We start from the raw sequence: 9,986 nt of genomic DNA, 5'->3' as shown, positions 1-9,986 counted from the left end.
GGGATGTTTCAAAAATGGAGGTTTTGGTTATCTTAATCTCACTCTTCTGTTGTATTTATTTTGTGACACTAAAGTAACCTCAAAGTTACTTCCGTTCATTCCTCAGACACAGGATTTGTAAATCTGTTTCCTCATCAGTCACTCTGGTAGTACAGTTGTAATGTTCCTCTTCCTATTTTCTTTTTTAATCATTTATGTTAATCTTTTCCAAATTCTCTCTAATCTGGCCACGTTCTTCTGGTAATAAAGTGTACAGATTCGACTGTAATTTTCCAGGTCAAATTGTAACAGTCATCTAAATGTCAACAGTCACATTTTTCAAATGGGGATCCCAGGAGTAGTTTATATAGGTCTGCAAACCAAACAATAATACTGTCTATAGGCACTCAAATCTCATGCTTCGGGGAATAAACTGGAGTGTCTGTAAAGAGATAGGAAAGTGTTCCTTCCTCAGCATTCACTATTTAACTAATTCAATGCATCCACTCGGCTTTTTCTGTGTAACTTTTCTTTTGCATTAGTTTCCAGTTCTACAACTATTGGTAATTGCCATAGGTGATACAGAAAATTACATAAGCCAATAACCTGGCACTGTATTGAAATTCTCGTTCCTGGGAACTCTCTTGAGCTTGTAGTTCTTAATAGGTAAATTTCATTTTATGTATATATAGAAACACATTCTCCTCCAAACAACAATGTCATGACATCCTATACGGTGCCCTTCAAATTTTCAAATAAACTTTGTGCAAAATGCTGAAACTTAAAGATTTCTCATTGGAATATAAGTATTAGAAATGTTTTTTTGTTTTGTTTTGTTGTTGTTTTTGTTTTTGGCTGTGCCACGGCTTGCGGGATCTTAGCTCCCTGACCAGGGATCGAACCCGTGCCCCCTGTAGTGGAAGCAGGGAGTTCTAACCACTAGACTGCCAGGGGATTCCCAGAAATGTTTTAAATTAATGCAATTCATAGTAGAAAAGATGATGAGGCTTACACTAGATTTCTCTTGTTTCAATTGTTATCAAACGCAGTTGTCATAACATTACACTTAGGAATTTCAAAGCAGTGTAAGAGAATGACATGCTTCTTTTTGTGTGTACTATCATTAGCTAACCCTACCTGGTACCAGTGATGGACACCCTCAGCTAATATCAGGGGCTAGTTTTGGAGGTAAATATATGTTGTGAAAGAGGGAAGAAGAGAAATTCTCTAATTTCTGCAGGTGAGATTTCATCCCCCTACTCAAATTAGCATGAACCACTGGATGTGGTTCTAATTTTTGTTGCTGTTCTCAGGAGAGGTTAGTTTTCTATTGAACTCACTTTCTTATGTGCTGGGAAGGAAATGATAGGATGAGTCATGGCCGACTTAGAGCTCAGGATGATTTGTGTTACTAACATCTCTTTAGTGTTACTAATATCTCTCAACACAGTGCCATGTGAACTGATCCATTGCTGGGGCAGTATGGGGACTTCCATGATAGCTGGAGGAGAAAGTCCAATTAGATAGCTTTCATGCTAATTAGATTCATTTAACAGGCTGAATTTCCATGTTTGATTCTCCATTCCCATATCTGATTATCTCTATGAGCAATGCAATTAACTAAATCAAATATTAACTATGACAGATTCTAAAATCTGGTTGGGCCTAGTTTAGCTCTGCATAGAGTACAAGTGATGGTGGGGGGATGAGAAAAAAATAGTCTTTTCAAAATTTTCATCTCTGTGTTTTAAATTCCAGTCAAAATCACTTGCTCTTGTTTTCTAAAATACATACCTGCGTTTGTTGAAAGAAGTCTTCATGTTTTCAATTGAAAAGGATTAGACTAATAAAAAGAACCAACCACCTAACATGCACATTGACAGTATTTAACTTCAAATAATGTACATAATATATAAAATAATAATATATTATATGAAGTAAAATATTGACTGTCATAATTAGCATATACATGTAATTCTATAAACTGACACTTTGTTAGTAGTAATTAAACAAAGGTTGGCATTAGTGAAAATAATTGTTTTATATCTGTATTTTTAAATCTGTGTGCCTTCTGATACGTGTTTTGCAGTTTTGACTAGTTATGCACATCTAGTCATCTTTAATACTAAATGCTTTTCAATAATTACTGTGTTAAATGCTTGATATAATTTTTCTGAATATACAGTGCTAGCATGCTTTAAAAAAGCTTTGATTTTATATTTATTACCATAATATATTTTATTTAGAACAAAACATTAAAGCACAACTTTAATTAGTAGGGAGAAATAATTGTCAGGCTATGGATCCTAGTAATGATCAGTATTTCTACTTGATACTGCAAGGTTTTAAAGGTGCAAGAGTGCTAACAACAGGAAACACCAAGAATTATGGCAGCATTACTTTTTCGTCATTCTGAGAATTAGTGGCCCTTTGGGGAGGATGTCTCTGTTGAACGTACTGTCAGCTCAGGCTTCATTCTCAGAAGGGAACAAAGGCACTGTCAGAGTATCTGCCACAATTTAAACCCAACTGCTAGGTCCACTCGGAAATTTCTCCGAAAAGACCATGGGTAACTAATTTAATTTTGCTTGCCGTGGCTGTATCTTGGCTTCTGAGAGACAAAGTCCTTGCAGAGCCAGGAAGGACATGTTATATCATTATATCCACTTTTTGCTTATAATAATGTAAAGTCTGGGGCTGAGAAAAATGTCCTTGCATTTGCAAAGAGGGCTCTTTCACTTGTAACTGGTTGTATTTCCTCTACTGTTGGAGATTATCCATTTGCTACTTATCCAAAGCCCAGATTATTCTAAGAGCCTCAGAAGCTTTCTGATCCACTGTGCTGGTGGTATGTTCACAATCTGGAAGTGTTTTGTCCTTCAGCGTGGATCGTGATCCACACAGATACCTCCCTATGTAAGCCTGAAAGCCTTCATCCTAGTGCATGGCAACATGCCTCATCCCAAATGTACCCAATCTTGACACATCAAATCTCAGACAAATGTTATGGAGACAACTAGTGAGTGGTGTGGGTGATCAGCATCAATCTACCTGCTAGAAAAACAAAAGATGCCTGTCCTACCTCCATTCACTTTAAGGACCAGCAACAAATTCTTTCTTTTTCTTTTATCTCCTTTTTCCTTTTTTTTTTCTTTTTTTTTTTTTTGCAGCCTCTCACTGTTGTGGCCTCTCCCGTTGCGGAGCGCAGGCTCAGCGGCCATGGCTCACGGGCCCAGCCGCTCCGCGGCATGTGGGATCTTCCCGGACCGGGGCGCGAACCCATGTCCCCTGCATCGGCAGGTGGACTCTCAACCACTGCGCCACCAGGGAAGCCCTCCTTTTTCCTTTTTGTAGATTGTCTTTGGCGACTCCTACATTCATCTTAACCAGATTTCCACCCTAAAATTTGAAAATAATACTTTATACACTATTTCCCACATGAACTTGAAACAACCTCTGAAACAAGAAGAAAGATGTTATCAGAGTGGGGTGAGATAGAGGGAAATAGCCTAAAATTTTAAGGTCACACTATCTTAGGTCAAATTCCAATTCTGACAGCGTGATCTTGGGCAAATAATTTAAATTTTCTCTGGTTCAGTTACTTTCTTTATTAACTGGAATAATAATGATAGTATCTACCTCAAAGAGCCATTATAAGGATTAAATTAGCCAATACCTGTAAAGAATTTAGCCCATTCAGTCCCTGACATGTTGTAATGTCTCTGTAAAATTTACCTGTTATTACACAGCACAAATACATAACAGAGATGGGGCTCAGATCTGACTAGGAATCCAATCCTTGTTCTACCATGTCCTGGAAAAACATGATTAAATATTTTTTATGTAGCATATTTTTGGAATTTCCAGTTAACTGGTCCCAGAAATCCTTTACCCCCAACTTCATGGATTCCTAAGAACTAACTAGGTTGCTTAGATACTAATGACGTTGGGAAGTAGCTCCAAAGATTGATTCAAACACTGTACTTATATTCCTGCTACTACATAGCAAAAAAATGTTGTGCTTAAGCGTTTGACATTTTCCAAAAAGTTCATGCTCCCTACAAGACCTGTTAAAAAAAATACAAGTACAGTCACTCTGGAGTTTATCTCTTACTTTAAATCTTCAAAGGACAGCCAAATCTGTCTCAACTAAATTCAAAAGAATCAGTGAAATAGTACTTATCTCCTCAACGATGAACACACAAGCGGCTCATTTATTTTTCAAACTTTCACTGCAATGTGCGAGTGAAGGATTTCAGTGGCTGCTAGGACTCTGTGGGTTGCTCTAAATTGCCCAGTTTTCCTACCTTTTTATTTGGAAGGGAAAAAGAAGGCAGTTTAGGTGTAAGAATGTGGTAAATTCTAATCACCCTTCAGTGCCTGCTTTCTTGTATGATGGTGAGCACCACAGCAGTATTTTCTCCATTAAAAAAAAAAAAAGTGTAGTCCTAATCTATATGTATATTTGCTTTATAATGGTGCTGATGTTTAAAGAAGATAAATATTCACCCATCTTTTGGTAAAACCAAGTTATACCAAATAAAAGTAAGCCTGCCTTTCAACTGTTAAAGTAACTCCTTTAGCTGGTTAATGTTTATCCTTCCAGAAGACACACACACACACACACACACACACACACACACACACACACACACACATTTACATTTATATTTGTGTATTTTTTTCCTTTAATGGGGTTCACATCATTCTTAAAGACTCCTCTTTTAAACTAAATTTTGTTTTTGTTTGATTTTACTCATATGTCACACACACACACATATTTACATTTATATTTGTGTATTTTTTTCCTTTAATGGGGTTCACATCATTCTTAAAGACTCCTCTTTTAAACTAAATTTTGTTTTTGTTTGATTTTACTCATATGTCATAAACTTCTTTCCATTTAACTTTCTAAATAAAGTTAAATCAAATTCTAATTATTTAGCCTCCAAAAAACTTGTAAATTCTTACCCTTCTGCTTTTAACATTTTAAAATATATTCTTTATCCAGTCTTTACTACTTTATTCTTTCTTATACAGGCTCTTTCTGGAAGTCAACTTGCCAATGAAAATTCCAATTTGATAGGTTAAAGTGTAGTCAGTAACGATGTTATTCAGATTATAGTAAATATTTTTCAAACACTTTATTCAACAAAAAATACCCAAAACCTATTTTGCTTGATATCGTGTGTATATACATAAATATACCAATACACCAGCATTATGATGTATGAGGAAACACATGCTTCATCTAAATTGATCTAATGACACACATAAGAGTATTTCAGGTTAAACTTATATTAAAGTGATTTTTTTTACCAAGTATTATGAGGAAAGCATTCTGACATTTTAAACAGATATTTCTCTCCTTTACTTTTAATATAATTTCATCAAATCTCATGATAAATCTGAAAAATTGAAATACAAGCAAGAGGAACATTTCCATAAATATCAATAAAGGTTAAAAACAAAAGATGGCTTAAGGAGCAATGTGAAAACGTCTGACTTTTTAGTTAGATCATTTAAATCTTTTCTTTGGAGAATAACTAAAAAAAGACAAAATTATATACACTAAGGCAGTAAAACCACATGGTGATAATCAACACAAAAGAGTTTTTGCAGCATTCCAGAATTCAAGCTGTGCACATGGAGAACTGAGCTTTTCCAAAAAATTTGTATACTAAGGGTTATTCTCTATAGCCCATTTGAGCTATGAGTAATTTTGTAAGTGGAATTAGATTTTACTTCCAAAGATTGTTTTTCCATATCATTGCAGGCGTACAGACAGGACTCAGGCATGATGGATAATTACTCCTAGCACCCTCCTTCCCATGATGGAGATAGCAGCAGTGTGTTTTACTCAATAGATAATCTGCTCTCTTGATCAATGACCACTTAGTAGGAAAATGTATTCAGATCTCTGAACTATAATGGAAACTTAAGGTAAAAAAAAGTTTACATTTTTAAAATGTTAACATTTAAAATGTTAAATGGTGGTGCAGTGGTTGAGAGTGGTTGAGAGTCCGCCTGCCGATCCAGCGAACACGGGTTCGTGCCCCGCTCCGGGAAGATCCCACATGCCGCGGAGCGGCTGGGCCCGTGAGCCATGGCCACTGAGCTTGCGCGTCCGGAGCCTGTGCTCCGCAACAGGAGAGGCCACAACAGTGAGAGGCCCGCGTACCGCAAAAAAACAAAACACTTGTAAAATAATTAAATTCTTATTGAAGGTGATCAGTGATACTGATGTAGGGCTTGTAAAGTAAGGGGATTTTTCACACCCATCAATTTATGCAAGGTCATACCACCCTAAAACGAATCTTAAGTAGTCTTTCTAGACAAAATATTTTGTAAATCCCATTCATTTAACAAATATCGAGTTCCTGAGAGAAGTTGCAAAATAAATATTTGTTGGATGAATAGGTATTTTTTGTATGTGTAGCTTTGGGTTATATGTAAAGAACGCAAACAAAGTTATAGGGAATCTACCCTGGAGAAACATTTAAGATGGTAAGACTTTTCCATAGGAAGCACATACATTCTGTAGGAAGCTGAAGGTCATACGTCTTTAAAGACAGAGCTCAGACCGAGTGCTATGGACGTCAAAAGGGAGGGGTCACGGAGGAGGCGGAGTTTAACATGGGCCGTGAAATACTGGAATGATCTGGATCCGAAACTGGGAGAGGAGCGACCCGGAAGAGACTCCAGCGGCGTGCAGTGGCATAGAAGTGTGCAGACACTGTTTGGCAGGGAATGGGGAAGCCAGAGAACATTTGTGACCAGGGAATGATAACGTCAGGGTTGTAGCTGGGGAAGAGTTATCTGCAGGAAGTCTGTATAGAGGCTGGAAAGACTGGAGGCGTAATAATGGACACCCGGCAGGTCCCTGGAAATTTGGAGCAGAAGCTAGGGAACAGGTCAGGGTTGGGGATAAAGGTCTGAGGATCTGGGAGTCCTCTATCCTTTTCCTAGTGTTCGTACTTGAGAAGCCTGGAAAACAGCAAAGGACCGGGATAGGTCCTGGGCGGAGGGCGATGGCGTCGGAAGGGCCAACATCGATACTAAACATCCTGCCCAGTATCTGGCACCTCGAAAAAACCACCCAGCACAAGGTAAGGCCCGTGGCGATGTGGGAAGTCAAAGTGTAGAGAACCCTAGATGATGGAGCGTCCCGGTGTACATCAGGGCTAAAAGAGAAGCAAGGATTAAGTGAGATACGTTTAAACCTGAGTGTGTTGGACCTTCTTCAGTAGCCATCTTTCTTGGCCTAAAGAAACTCAGAAGGGAGTCCCAACTCTCAATACACTGTCACGGCCTGCATTCTTTTTAAAAGGTTTCAAGCTACTTTGTTTCCTGTAACTGTGCAGTCTGTCTCTATCTCGTGCCTGTTGAGGAGCCCATGGGTCGGCAACCCAGAGAGCCCAGTGATGTTATTATTCAAGTTCATCCCGTCTTTACCTCGACATGAAGGTAGGGAGAGTTCTGGATGTCCATTCGGTGGCCTCCCCGAGGAGGAACTTGGCACAGTTCTCTAGATGACAGGGAGAGCAGGCCAAAGAAAGGAAGCCAGAGTAGGAATAGCGCCCCCGTGGGAAGCTAGAGTTACGGCTGCCACCGACGAGGCTTTTCCTTCAAACCCAGGAAAGCGGGGTTTGGGGGCTGACGACGGCCCCCAAGCGGAGCTGGAGGAGCTCGGAAGAAAGTCAGATCCTCTCTGCTCTCCTAGTTATCCCCGCGCTCTTTCCCCGGGATGATGCTCCGGGCCCCATCACTCAGGAGCTGTCTCTCCTCGCCCCAGTTCCCCGGGTCGAGTTGCGGGCCAGGGTCAGGGGCGTGTGGGGCGGGCGGGGGGAGAACCTAGCAACCGAGAGCAGAAGGGCCCAGGGAATCCCGCGAAGCCGCCCGAGCGCATCCCGGTGGGGCGCCCCGGGCTTTCCCCGTCGCCCTGTCCGCGGGGCCCGCGGGGCCGCGGACCCTCCCGCTCCGCAGAGCGGCAGCCGCCGAGGGAAGCAGGTGGGTGTGCAGCCGGGCCCGGGCAGCTGGGAGCGGCGGGCGCGCGGGAGGAGTGGGAAGCGCCCGCCAAGGTGTGGGCGGCGCCCTCTCGCCCGCGCCCCGGGCTCCGGGGCGCTCCCCCAGCTCGAGCGTATAGCTCCCGCGCCGTCAGGCCGAGCCCGGGCGTCCCCGGCGGTGCCCGGCCGGCCGCGCAGCCCCGCCACCCCGGCCGCCGCCCACCTCCAGAGCTGCTAGCGCCCAGGAAGAGGAAGAGAAGGAGGCGGCGGCGGCCGTCGCTCCAGCCCGCGGGTGCGCGGAGCGCGGGAGGAGGCGGAGCGCGAGGCGGGGTGGCCGCGGGCCGGTGTGCGCGCCCAAGCCGGCGCCCCCGAGCGCCCCGCCTCGCCTCCCGCGCCCAGCCTCTCCCCGGCTCCGCCACAGACACACACCCACCAAGCACCCACCGCCCTCCGCCCCCGCCGGCCGCCGCCGCCGCCGCCGCCGCACCGCGGGCAACCCGAGCGAGCGGCAACTCCCCGGCTGGCGCGGCTCGCCTTCCCGGCTCCTTCCGCGCTGCGAGCTCAGCCTCGCTCGATTTTTCCTTTTCTATCCCAGCCCTCTCTTGTCTGGGCGGCGGCGGCGGCGGCAGGGGGATGGGGGCCCGCGAGGGGAAGGGGGTGAAGATCGATGAAGATTATTGTTCTTTTTAAGGATGCCTTAGCTTCCTCCCGCCGCCTCTCCTTTGAGCCTTCCTACTACAGACCGTGAACCAGAGTCAGGGATGTAAAGAGAGGGGTGAAAAAAAAAAAAACCAAAAAAAAAACAAAAAAAAAAAAACCAAAAACGCCAGGAGCTCCAGCCAGCCGGGGAGACCCTCCTCTTCGTGGAGGGGAGGGGGATTTCCAGCGACAGATCATTGGCGAAGGGCACCGTCGCGGGGAGAGGAGCCCCGGAGGGAGCGGGGAATCCCACAGCCCTTTGTGGTGCCCGAGCCCGTGCCGCCTGCAGAGCGGGGTCGGTGGGAGCTAGGTAAGTGGCGGGGGCATTGCTGCTCCCCGAAGGGGTCTTCCTTTAAGAATGAATCATCGCGGGCAGCCTAGCCAGACTTGAGTTGCTAAAGGAATTGCAAACTGCCATATGGCACCGAGTGGACTTACACACAAAGCTGACTTAGCCCTGAGAGGGTTATTAATGCAAGACTCCATCCCCGTGGGGAAGGCGCTCAAGTGTTAGCCCCTGAAAAGCTTCTGAGCAGTCTGCCTGGGAAGGGATGGGAGATGTTATTTCTAGGAGATGAGCTCTTGTTGCCTTCTGTTCATTTGTTGGTAAATGCCACACTCACATGCACACACTTGTGGGACCGGATTCGGGGAGTGTGATGTCTCTGATGTATGAACAGTCCTCAGAACACAGAGACGTGCATGCATTCTGTTCTCTGAGCGGCGCACGGTCTCCGTTCTGTGTAGCACAGGGTTCCTGAGAGAGAGAATGAGTCTCTAAGGAAAGAGCTTCATGGCTGTTTCCAACACACTCTGCTTAGGGGACCTGGGAATACAACTGCCCTGAATGGCACCAAAAGACACCGACCATTTGCCTCGTCGTTTGCTTCCAGTGCTTAATGACCATTTTCAAAATAGTATGCTACCATCCATTTTCTCGAATTATGAGCATTTTTGTGTATTCATTCATAAAAATTTTCAGTGTGCAGTATGCAAAGACGTGCCATGTATACATCATTTATGACCGCACAAGTGTTATAATAATAGATTACACTGGAAAATTTAAGATGCACAGATATACACTGGGTTCATTTCATGCAGGTTCAGCATTCCTTCTAATCAAGTTATGCAATAATGTCAGTATTTTAAATAGTATTTCACATTTCTGTTTTTGCATTGATGGGTTTTGGAATTTTGTTGGAAATCTGATTTTTTAAGCTCAGCTCAAAGGAAAAGTCAGGATTTGTTATTGTTTTTAAATATGTAGTATTGTGTGGGACAGAGGTCTCTTGGTTTATTTAC

General features: G+C 43.4%; 1 protein-coding gene across 1 annotated transcript in view; it reads left to right on the top strand.

The window, feature by feature from the left end:
* The first annotated feature begins 8,890 nt into the window (after nt 1-8,890).
* The window catches only part of KCNB2 (potassium voltage-gated channel subfamily B member 2), a 395,389-nt gene continuing 394,293 nt past the window's right edge, over nt 8,891-9,986 (top strand). Inside the window, exon 1 of the mRNA XM_029223000.1 lies at nt 8,891-8,994. The gene's annotated coding sequence lies outside the window, so the exon portion shown is untranslated. The remainder of the gene's footprint in view (nt 8,995-9,986) is intronic.

The sequence above is a fragment of the Monodon monoceros genome, unplaced genomic scaffold (genome assembly GCF_005190385.1).
Source record: "Monodon monoceros isolate NGI ecotype Baffin Bay Population unplaced genomic scaffold, NGI_Narwhal_1 Super_Scaffold_14, whole genome shotgun sequence".
Lineage (NCBI taxonomy): Eukaryota > Metazoa > Chordata > Mammalia > Artiodactyla > Monodontidae > Monodon > Monodon monoceros.
Note: the sequence above shows the minus strand (reverse complement) of the source record. Positions and strands in the feature narration are given on the sequence as shown.